Genomic DNA, 12,473 nt, shown 5'->3' with positions numbered 1-12,473 from the left:
GTGCTCAGAGCCATTTTTTTTCTTTGTCCCGACTAGGACTCGAACCCAGGATCTCCTCATATAGTTAAGGCTTACTGGCCATTGACCATCTTCTGCGCGGATGAACACGAATTGCCCGAACTCTTACAGCACTCGTTAAGATGGTTTGCCCCGAGTACTGACCGTAATGTGCAGGACACTACGAATATAGTGTGTGGACATTAAGTTGGTAATGTGGGTCTCACGGGGAGCGTGCAAGGGATAAATCCCTGCAGTCACATTATCCTCTGTGCCCTCGGTGGCTCAGATGGGTAGAGCATGTGCCATGTGAGGAGGAGATCCCGGGTTCGAGTCCCGGTCGGGCACACACTTTCAACTGTCACCGTAAATGTATACCAGCGCTTGTCTAGAGAGCTGCACGGTCACCTATGGTATTCATATCCATGGGGTTTGTCGAATGCTCAGATGAATCTCACATCTGACTCTGGAGCCTCCTCTTTGATACCAAGCATTCCGACATTCCAGCCAAATTACTTGCGCACATACCCGCCAGTAATGAAGAGACTGCAGTTCAGCGAGGTTGTTCCACTGGTCAAAGGTCACATTGACGTCCAGAACTCGTGCCAAGTTGGTAAACCTAAGAACAGAACTCTTGAACACACTTAAACTAAATGCAGCAGTAACTTGTTGTACCTGCTGGTATCGGCAGTACAAAAACTGCAATGTCTACTACTCTTTGTTTTAACAATTTAAAGCTCCTTTGAAGGTCCTTAACGGCTGAAAGGTGTAAGCAATAGAACAACAGCTTTAGTTTGCTCTGTGTAGGAGATACTCGAAATGTAGCATATAATGGTGCTACCAGTCACGACTCCTAGGAGGTCTTCTTCTGTGACGTTAAGGCGTTGCAGTGCGACCGTCATTCCGTAACACTCCTTCAGGTTTAGCACTATCGCCTGTTGGCTCGGCTGTATTTTGAACACAAATCTCTTACTCATACCACTGAACAGTTCTTCGCGCTCGGGTATAAAGCGGCTATAGTGGGACGGACCGTGTGACAAACAGCCACACATTCAGAGTGACGTAACTGCCTACTTTCAGTATTATGCCCTAAATTTAGAGTGGGATCGATTGCTGCGGCAGCGCTTTCAAGTGTATGTGCGTGTGTGTGTGGTTGTTTTTCTCGGTTAAGTATTAAGATGTGTTGGTGATGTTACATTGTAATTTAGGAAGCTATACTTAATAGAGACAATCGAAGCGGCTGATTTTACTTTCAAAATTGTGCTATAAAATCTACGGCAAACTACATCTGTGTAGCCCGTTAATTGAGCATTACAGCATACAGAAAACAAATATTTCAAATACTGCACTGAAAAATGTATTCACACACGGGGATATTACCATATATAGGTTTGACCGCAGATCGGACACACAAATGAGCGGTATCGATTCTAGCACATGCAGTTTTGAAAAAGGAAATAAGAGCAACATAAAGTTCAGATGGTTCAAATGGCTCTCAGCACTATAGGACTTAACATCTATGGTCATCAGTCCCCTAGAACTTAGAACTACTTAAACCTAAGGACATCACGCAACACCCAGTCATCACGAGGCAGAGAAAGCCGGGAATCGAACCCGGGAACCCGGGCGTGGGAAGCGAGAACGCTACCGCACGACCACGAGCTGCGGACTGGAACAACATAAAGTGTACACGGTATTGGTCTGTGAACGAATTCCAATTATATTTTATGTTTACCTACTTTCAGGGCGCATATATATCGACATTACTTAGCACAGCAGAAACTCCGGTGTCAATGGGAAAGAGGGTAGTGCAGCCATTTATAAACTAACAGTAAGAGATTCCGGACATCCGTCTGTGGCCAGTTGGTACAGCATATTGTAAAGTCAAACATTATGTCGTTCCTGTAGGATAACAATTTTATACCAACGAATCAGCTCGGAGTTACGAAAAAAACACTTGTGTGAAGCACAGCGTGCTTCTGTCGTACACGACGTCGTGCTGGCGAGCAGATGATGTAGGTGACTGGGTAGTTTCCGTGTTCCTAGATTTTCGAAAAGCTTTCTGTAGCATGTTAATCTTTGCCACATGCCGTGAAATGTGGAGTGCTGTATTCGGCTGCTAGTCGATTTCTGTGCACACCGGACGCGCCCTGCTGGCAGCCGTACAGCCGGGGGCATCTAAGTGAACGGCTCTCATAAACTACGAGATATTTTACTTGTGTGGTCTGGGCTGTTTGTCACGGAGCTATATGTAGCTTCCACAGCGTATGCCATTCTAGCAGCATTCACATGATGCTTTTGCTTCACAAATCAGTCACGTAAAGTGAACAGATGTGGGCTCACACGACTGATGATCAGTCACTGTGAAGTGTCGAACTGTCGAACCGATGTTGCTGTGGACTAATATGTACCATTTAACCACAACAGGTCTACGCATGGCAATTTCTTGATAGAAGCTGACAAAGGCCTCATACAGGTTAGAAATGAGGGTTATTATACTTTCAGCTACCTATTTTCAAATACTTTCCAAGGGCACAAAGGACATCCAACTTCTCTACTTACTCTTCCCATTCAAGAGGCACACACTTTAAAGCACTGTAAATACGACAAGCTTGTAGGATGTTAGACTGGGGAGAGAACACGAAACAAATATTCTTGTATAAAACTTTTATTAATTTTTGCAAACACATTTTCACACCGAAAATAGTTCTTTCTTTATATTCGTTTGGTGTAGTTTTAACAACATACAGCTTAATTTTGGACTTATAAATTAAGTCTATATCTGAATCATATATTTCAGTCTCCAGCCAGTACCTTAACAAGTACAAAGAAAGTAGTATTTCCTGTAAACTATTTCCTTTATGGCGTCAAAAATTAGTTCTGTTCCTTCTTGCAGCCATTCTGGCCTAGAGCATTCGGAAATTTTAATTTTTCCTCTTATTTCCTGTATAACACAATTGTTAAAACTCTCCAAATCATCCTGGGCGTATGTTTGAGAAATCATCAGCTCCTTATTCTCGCAGAATTGCCGTTTGGAACTTTAACTTGACAATTTTTGCAAATGAATTACCTTTAGATGTTGTAGCTCCATTAGTTTTAAACTCTGCAAATGGTTTTTCTATTCCTACGTGCACAATACTGCGTCCGCAACATTTAGAAAGAATTCAAAAATGATTTTTAAGCATATCCAAATGAGCATGAAATTTTATAAATATATTTTTCGCGTTTCCTTTAATGTAGTAAACGTTCTCGCTGCTGGCATTTTCGGGCAGGAATCCAACATAAGGCCACTTACCTCTGCTACTAACCGTAAGAGCATTCAGACTTCGCCAAACTCTGTGCTTAAAGTAATATGTTAGTCTTGCCTGTACGTCTGCAGTGGCTTCTTCTTTTTCCTATAGCAGTTTATAGTCGTCTTTCATGGCAAAGATTTTCACCTTATACTACAGTTTTTGTTTTTTGACTTAGAATTCTTATCACAATGAGATTTTCACTCTGCAGCAGAGTGTGCGCTGATAAGAAACTTCCTGGAAGATTAAAACTGTGTGCCGGACGGAGACTCGAACTCGGGACCTTTGCCTTTTGCAGGCAATGGTAGAGCATTTGCCCGCGAAAGATAAAGGTCCCGAGTTCGAGTCTCGGTCCGGCACACAGTTTTAATCTGCCAGGAAGTTTCTTAGAATTCTTATATTTCCATTTTTATTTTTCGCGCACTTAATGAAGTAACAACACTTAATTTCTTTGATGGGAAATGGTTTAAGCCTGTTTGACACATTGGCTCTTTTTTTAATGCTTGTGGTACAATATTATTTGTAGTAACCAGTTCCAGTTCGGCGATATCTGTATCTGGTGGTACTGTGTAGAATAATGTCCTGGAGCGAAAGAAATGTCTTTCTCTTGCCTTAACTTAGCGTTTCCGTGTAATACTTATGCTGTCTTTAGTAGTCAAAAATCTACACGTAGTTTACAGGTAGATAATTAAACCTGTATGAAAACAGAGAATAAGTTACAAGCTTTCCTCAGACCTGAGGGTCTGGCAGATTTACTTTTACACCAGTCAGCTCTTCGGTATTCTTATTACTCCACTAGACAAACTGAAGAAAGTTGTTAAACACCACGCAACAACCTTTATGTAATTTATTTAGTTAGCTGACGCGACAAGAATTTGATTGGCACACAGTTTTGTACATGATCAAACGCACGAGCCATTCTGTAGTTATACATTGAAATCTCCGGTCTGATAATACCATATTTTTTTAGCCATTGAGGACGTGAAAGTTTCTCGTAGTCGCATGTCTGGACACTTTATAAAATGTGTAAGGTAGTTACTCATAACTTTGTTCACACCTGGATTTGTGATTTGACTTATAAGTTTGTTATAAATCTGTACAGTTGGAGATCATCCACTTTAAACAGTCTATTCCAGCTGTGTTATCACTCTCCACAACCACATTGCTGCTTCTCTGGCGGTCTCTTTCGATATTACATAGTCTCACATATCGATTTTATTAAAAACTCCAGCGAAATCTTGCGTTATGTTTCAATTTAAACGGTAATATTCGTCTACAAGCACCTGCTGCAATATTCCAGGCAGCTGTTCCATTAAAACATTCATTTTCACGACAGCTAATTTCACTTAATATGGTGTGGACACAGGATTTTTATATTCCTTCGAAGTGTTTTCCAGTGCTTTCTTGCCGATTTTAAGCAATATTCCACTTACTGTCACACTGACGTTTCAGTGTTGAAGAAGTGGTAGCTTCGCGGTGACAGCATGTCTTGTAGTGAAAAATTTGGAGAATTTAGTACGCAAATGATAGTTAAATGAGCCACATATCTCCTTCTTTAACATTACAGATCGTCCATTATCACAAAACGGTTCCTGAGTGGAAAATTGGAAATTTGTGGTAAGGTCTTACGGGTCCAAACTTCTGAGGTCATCGGTCCCTAAGTTTACCCACTACTTAATCTAACTTAAACTAAAAATGTTAAGGACAAACACACACACCCATGCCCGAGGGAGGACTCGAACCTCCGACGAGTGGGCCGCGTAGACGGCGACAAGGCTACCCAGCGCAGCCTCTGTAATAGGAGATCCTGACAGTCCATTTGATAAGTAATTTTTACTATATTAATGCTATCACGAAACGGTTCTGTAATAGGAATAAGCATATTTAAAGTCTTATTGTGCACGGGCACACGATTTTCAGTGTAATAGATGTTGCCATTGTGAGAAACAAGATTGTCTAGGTGTCTAGCAGCAGCCATAAGCCAGAGCGTTCGTAGATTCTTCTCATCCTCCTTCCTAATAATTAAAGCATGTTACACACTTCGGAGTAATCCATGTTGACACTTTCAGCTACCAAAGAAGACTGGTCTTTTGCGGCTGCAAAACCTCTGTTTATATTCTAAGGACCCAAGACTGTGGCACTTCTGGTTAGGTCATCTTCCGGTCACGCATTTTAAAATTTGATTTTACTTGCAATTTAGTTATAAAGTCCTAACCCAATTGCGGTATTAAGTGTGCAAGGTGTCCCTGGCAGGAAGGGGAACTGCACCTTACGAGTACCGCCCTTATGGAGGGAGCAGAGCATCATCCGACATCAATGAATGGTAGGTGCCGTGCTTCTGAATTTCTTTGTGTAGTCTACATATGTTCTGCATGGTTGTGAGTTTCACCCTGTACGATAGTGTGCTATTTTTCTCGTTATAATAGCTGTATACCTACTCAGCGACAGGTGGAGAACTAAAGAGCTTTCTACCTAATGGAACAGTGCTGTCAGAACAAGATGAGTTTTCGAGACAGCTAGCCGGAGTCTGTTACGTGGCAGGGGAAATCACTTACGAGTCGAAATCAGGTGGATTTGAACGCTTTATATAGAAAACTAGAGGACTGGTGAGAGTGTGGCAGAAAAGCGATACTCTGACGGGAAGGGAGTCGAGATGTAAGCTTTGTAACTCTTCTTCTATGTATTATGGGCAAACATATTACAAACTCTCACATTCATCTTACGAAGTGACTGCATTGAGAAAATTAGATCGACTACAGTTACATCTATATCTAGATGCATACTTTTCAAGCCATTGTACCACTAATACCCATTTGCTTTCTGCTTCCACTCACAAATAGAGCTAGAGAAAAAAGGATTGTGTATATTCCTCAATAAGAGCGTTAATTTTTCATATCTTATTTTCATGGCCTTCCCACAAAAGACCAGCTGGCGATAGTAGAATATTTCTGCAGTCAACATTAAATGGTAGGACTCAGTTGTGTTCCTTGAGAGGAATGTCACCTGGAGAGTCTACGTTGGGGATGGAATTGCAGTTAGAACTTTACTTCCAAGCCACACGTGCCTGTGTCACAGGGTGCCGCCGGCAGTGGCAGCAGTGGACACAAGGATTAGGTCGTCTGGAGGCCATGGCTTAGCCTCGCATGACCGGCAGGTTGAAAGAAAGGTTCCAGCTAGTCGGCTCTTGCCTGCACCAGCAGGCGCTGCTCCTGCTGACTGCGCTTGCGGCGACCCCTGCACCACCGAAACTGTTTTTTGATCGAAATTTGAAAAGGTAAAACGTTCAATATAGCTAGTTTCACCTGGATTTCTTTGTGTACCAACAGCGGCAGGCTAGGACAGTCCTGGAAAAGCGGTACGCCTACCTAAGGGAGGATGAGAGGGAGGGAAGAATGGGAGGCAGGAGGGAAGTAATACTGGTTCCAACGTGGTTAGTCTGTATCTTGACAGTAAGGTGAACACACGTGTAGGCGCCGGAATCTCTTCTGCTGACACCATTTGAGGTCGATTTTTGCGATGGTTGTGTTATTATAACGATTTCTCTCAATTTCCAGTGCATGTATTGCCTTATGAGCGATGATGATGATGATGATGATGATGATGATGTTTCGTTTATGGGTCGCTCAACATGCTCGCTCATCAGCGCCTGTACAAAGCCCCTAATTTTACACAGTCCTATTTATTTACTCAACCATATCCAGCCACTTTCACGAATGATGATGATGATGATGAAATGAAGAGGACAACACAAACACCCAGTCCCTGGGCAGAGAAAGTCTTCAACCCAGCCTGGAGTCGAACCCGGGAACACAAGATCCAGAGGCAGCAACGCTCGCTATTAGAGTGAGCTGCTGACGTTTATGGCCGATGTTTTTTTTTTTTTTGACAATAATTTCCATGCGTAATTAGAGCAGTGAATCACTTACCATCAGTTATGGTAGTGTGTACTGGTCTTCCTACACTTGAGTAACATTTTGCTGCCCTATCCTTTCTTACCATGTATCTGTGAACAAGTTTCTCGGCAGCTATACAGTTGTAGATCGGTAGGAAGCAATTCTTCTGACAGACGCTGTAGACACTTCCCTGACGATTTTGTCTGGTATTTGATTAGTAACCAAAACAACCTCGGTTCCGGCTTTGAGTCCCGCAAACGCATAAATTTAAAATAAAAATCATTAACCATCGTGACTAAAGACTTCCGACGTAGGAAGTCATCCTCATTCTACCAAAGTCTTTGTCAAAGAAGGCAGAGAGGCAGACATAGGCTCAGAGCAATTTCTTGTCGTTAGGGTCGGAAAGTGTCCCTAAGGGTGAAGAATGGGGATGCAGAAGACAATGCAATTAAGACACATAACATGTATCCACAGGACATGTAGCCTCTAATTAATGGAAGTGAAAAAGTGTTATGAGGATATCTCCTTTGGCAAAAGATTCTTGGGTAGTCCCTCATTCAGATCTCCTGGAGGGGACTGCAAAGGGAAAGTGACCATCAGAAAAAGACAGATTTATCAATAAAAGGATAGCGATCTGCTAGTCGTGGCGTGAAATGCCAGAAGTTTGAACGTGATAGGAAAGCCAGAAAATTTAAAAACGGAAGTGTAAATGCAGAGTCTAGATGCAATGGGGGTCAGTGAAGGGAAATGTAAAGAAGATAAGGATATCTTGTCAGATGAGTATAGCGTAATATTCAGCAGCCGCTGAATATGATATAATGACAGCAGAAATTGAAGGTAAGACAGAGAGTGTTACTGTTGACACTTCTATGATAGGGTTGTTCTCATGAGATTAGACAGCAAAACACACTGGCCACACTAGTTTACACCTTGACGTCGCAAGATGAAGCTGAAGAGATAGGCCGTATATGAGGATTTTGAATGGGTAATTCAGTATGTAATGTTATAGTCATGGGGAATTGGAATGCGGTTATAGGAAAGGAGTACAACAAAGGGTTACTGACTTCGTACTGGAAATAAGAAACTGGGAAGACTAATCGAGTTCTGCACTAAATATTAGTTAGCAATAGCGAATACTCTGTTCAAGAATAGCAAAAGAAGGAGGTGTACTTGGAAAAGGCCGGGAGCAACGTGAATAGTTCAGCTAGATTACATCATGTTCAGGCAGGGAATCCGAAGTCAGATACAGGTTGTAATATACATCCAGGATCACATACTGACTTGAATCACAATTTAGTAATGATGAAGAGTAGGATGAAGCTTAAGATACTACTCAGGAAGAATTGACATGCAAAGAAGTACTAAGAAATGAAGAGATATGAGTGAAGTTGTATAGGCCATAGATGCTGCGGTAATGGTTAGCTCAGCAAGCAGTTCAGTTGAGAAGGAATACACGTTTTTAAAACGTGCAATTATAGAAGTTGGAAAGGAAAACAAAAAGTACAAAATAGTTAACTTCGAAGAATCCACAGGTAAAAGAAGAAATACTTCAGTTGATCGATGAAAGAAGGAAGTGCAAAAAAGGTCAAAGAAATTCTGGAACACAGGGATACAAGTCGTTAAGCAATGATATAAATGTGAAGTGCAGGGAAGATGAGGCAAAATCGCTGTATGAAAAATGTGAAGAAATCGATAAAAGTGATTGTTGGAAGAGCTGACTCAGCATATAAAAACAACTTTCAGTGAAGGTAAAAGCAAGGGTGGTAACATTAAGAGTGCAATGGAAATTCCACTTTTAAATACAGAGAAGAGATCAGACATGCGGAAAGAGTACATTGAGGGTCTCTATGAGGGTGAAATGTAGTCTGATGATGTGACAGAAGAAGAAACAAGAGCTGCAGAGAAGAAATATGGGATCCAATATTAGAATGTGATTTTCGTAGTGCTTTGGAACCCTAAATATAGAATGAGATGGAAGGGATAGTTAACATTCCACTAGAATTTCTAAAATGAGTGAGAGAAGTGGCAACGAAACGACTATTCACGTTGGAGTGCAGAATGTTTGAGTGTGGTAATATTATATCATCTGAGTTTTGGAAAAATACCATGGGAATTATCGAACAATCAGCTTAACAAATCATGTATCCACGTTGCTGACAAGAATAATATACAGAAGAATGGACGAAAACTTAAGGAACCTGTAGATGACGATCATTTGGCTTTAGGAAAGGGAAAGGCTCCAGAGATTCGGTTCTGACGTTGCGGTTCATACTGAAAACAAGACACGTTAATAGGATTTCTCGACCGGGAAAAAGCATTCAACAATCTCAAATGATGCCACACGTTCGAAATTCTGAGCTAAATAGGGAGATTTATACGGAGAGATGGATAATATACCATATGTACAAGAGTCAAGAGGAAATAACAGTCGGACACCAGGATGGATTAAAAGGGAAGTAAGACAAGGTTGTAGACTTTCATCCCTACTGTTCAGTCAATACACTGAAGATGTAATGATGGAAATAAGGTAAGTTCAAGAGGGAAAATAAAAGTCAATGAAAAGATATCAGTGATAAGAATCTTATAATATTGCCACCCTGAGTGAAAATGAAGAAGACTTACAGAATCTGCAGAGTGGAAGGAATGGCCTAATAAGTACAGTATATGAATTGAGAGTAAATCGTAGAAAGACGAAAGTAATGAGAAGTAGCGAAAATGAGAACAGCGAGAAACTTAACATTAGGCTCCATGGTCACAAAGTAAAGTTAACCAACTCTGCTATTTCAGCAGCAAAATAACACATGACAGATGAAGCAAGGAAGACTTAGAAACAGACTAGATTGGCGAGGGAGGAATATCTAGCCAAGAGAAGTCTACTGCTATCAATGCGAAGAAAAAACTTCTGAGAGTGAACGTTAAGAACACACCGTTGTATGGTAATGAAACGTGAACTGTGGGACAACCGGAATTGAAGAAAATCGAAGCATTTGACAGGGGGTGCTACAGACTAGTGTCGAAAATTAGGTGGACTGATACGGTAAGCAATAAGGAGGTTCCATGTATGATCAGAGAGGAAACGAAGATGTGGGAAACACTGACAAGACGAAGGGACAGGATGACAGGACACCGGCTGAGACATCACGGAGTAACTTCCAAGGTACCAGAGGGAGCTGTTGAGGGAAAAACTTGTAGAGAAAGATAGAGATTGTAACACATATAGCAAATAATTTAGGAAATTGATTGTATGTGCTACTTTTAGATGAAGATGTTGGCACAGAAGATGAGTTCATGATGGGCCACATCAAACTAGTAAGAAGACTCGAAAGATGGAAAAAGAAAAAAAAAGGAAAATTGTGGACTAGAGCACTCAGGAAGGTGAGCACATACACATCTGTAATCAGAAAGGCTAGCAAAACCTGTTTCAAGTCTTCACCTGAGCCTCATACACCAAGGCGCGATTCAGTTACTCTCGGTTAGTGGAATGTGCACTGTGGTTTGATTGACTATTTAAATGAAAACATACAAACAGCCCCATCATGGGCAGTAGGTAAAAATATCTTCAGTCCATCCCGCTACATCACCATTATTTGCTGAAATGTATACCCCTCTACGCTCATCCATTATCACCTCCATCCATTCCTCATGAAGAAGGCTAGAGATGCACTCTTCGACTTTATACTTACCGGAAACACACTTATTGATGTCCTCTCTGTCCAACTAGTATCTCATCAATTCACCATGTCTCCCACCAACCACAGCATCTTCCTCTCCAGCCATTTTGTAGCCAATTCACATGTGAGGGAAGGGAGGGCTGATCTGCCACTGGGGCTCTGTCTCTTGCAATCTGATTAAATATACAGTAGAATGTGAAAACTGAATTTTGTAAATAAATGGTATATTATTATCTCCTCCACAGTCTAATTGGCATCGATATTAATTTCCTGTGAAGAGATTCTTCCTCTCTAGCAGTTTAATGTGGGGAGCTCAGCACAGAATTACTCTTTTTTCCACCAATTCACAAGTGTGTTAGGGGAGGAAGTGGAAGTCAGGGAGAGAAGGGGAGGGGAGGAGTGGGCTGGGGGATCTCCCATGAGCGGAAAAAGTGGCTCTGGTCTCAACTAGGGAGGGGTGACAAGAAAAAAAGTGTACCTTTCTCCTGAGTGATGAAGGTGGAGGGGGCAGAGGGTTAGGAGTGGGCTTTTTCAGAGGGACTGATTATACCTGGAGGATCATAAACTAACTCTAGGTGTTCATAAATCAATTATCACAACAATAGGTAAAGTGGAGTGGATAATCGGTCTCTGAATGTATGCTTCTTCCGGAATGTACGTAACGTGCAGAAAGGAAATTGCCCAGGAACAGCTTTGCCCCACTAGAGACATTCCTTCCCTTGTATGGTGTACAACAGGACATGATGACGAAGTTTATTAACTGCTTCACTAAAAAGAACTCGATATTTTGGTTACAAAGAGTACTGACATAGGTATTCGAGACACGTTTTGATGAAATTTGCTACACTTAACGCACTTTGCTACTAGCAAATGATCACTTCTCCTGCAGCCTTTAGCTTTCCCAACTCAACTGCGTGATCCCATCTACTGACAACAGAACTTATATGTGCTTTGTCTTTCTTGGTATGACGATTGGCTGCACCAGTGATTTTCAACACTCATGCTCGTTTTGTACTATTGTTTCTTCAGGTGTAACTGATTATTCTACCCCTGTGTTTCCGAGAGGCGGTATTGATAGTTTGTGATTGGATTTTGTTTCACTGCCTGTCTGTATACAGAACCACAGTTTCTTACACATGTGATGGGCCCCTACAACATACAAAGTAAGCAGGATAAGATATACATTTTCTCTTATTAACGTAAATTAAAAAGATTATTTTCGTCTGAGTGGACGAAAACAAAACCCACTGAATGTGATGAAAGAGGTAAGACTACAGAGAAAGGTAGCAGTCTCACATCGTCTTTGCATAAACCTAACGTCAATATAACTCCCCAGACAGTGACTGGAGACTGACCAAACATACGAATCATATCTTGCCATCACACATGATAAATATCGGGTCTTATTGAATTCGCCAATGCAAAATATTCCAGTGATTCCTTCCACAATACACAAAAAACCTCTTTTACGGTGGTTGCAAAGCACATTAGTAGCTGAAATAGTTGATGAGAAAGCTGTGGGCATTACTGCAGCTTCAGCAGTGGCTTGTAGTAGCCGCGATAAACGGCCGCAGTGAATGATTTCAAACATTTCTGTTGGAAGCGCCCCGAGAAGGGAACAC

The sequence above is a fragment of the Schistocerca gregaria genome, chromosome 7, assembly GCF_023897955.1.
Source record: "Schistocerca gregaria isolate iqSchGreg1 chromosome 7, iqSchGreg1.2, whole genome shotgun sequence".
Taxonomy (NCBI): Eukaryota; Metazoa; Arthropoda; class Insecta; order Orthoptera; family Acrididae; genus Schistocerca; species Schistocerca gregaria.
The sequence above is the reverse complement of the archived record's forward strand: the minus strand, read 5'-3'. Positions refer to the sequence as shown.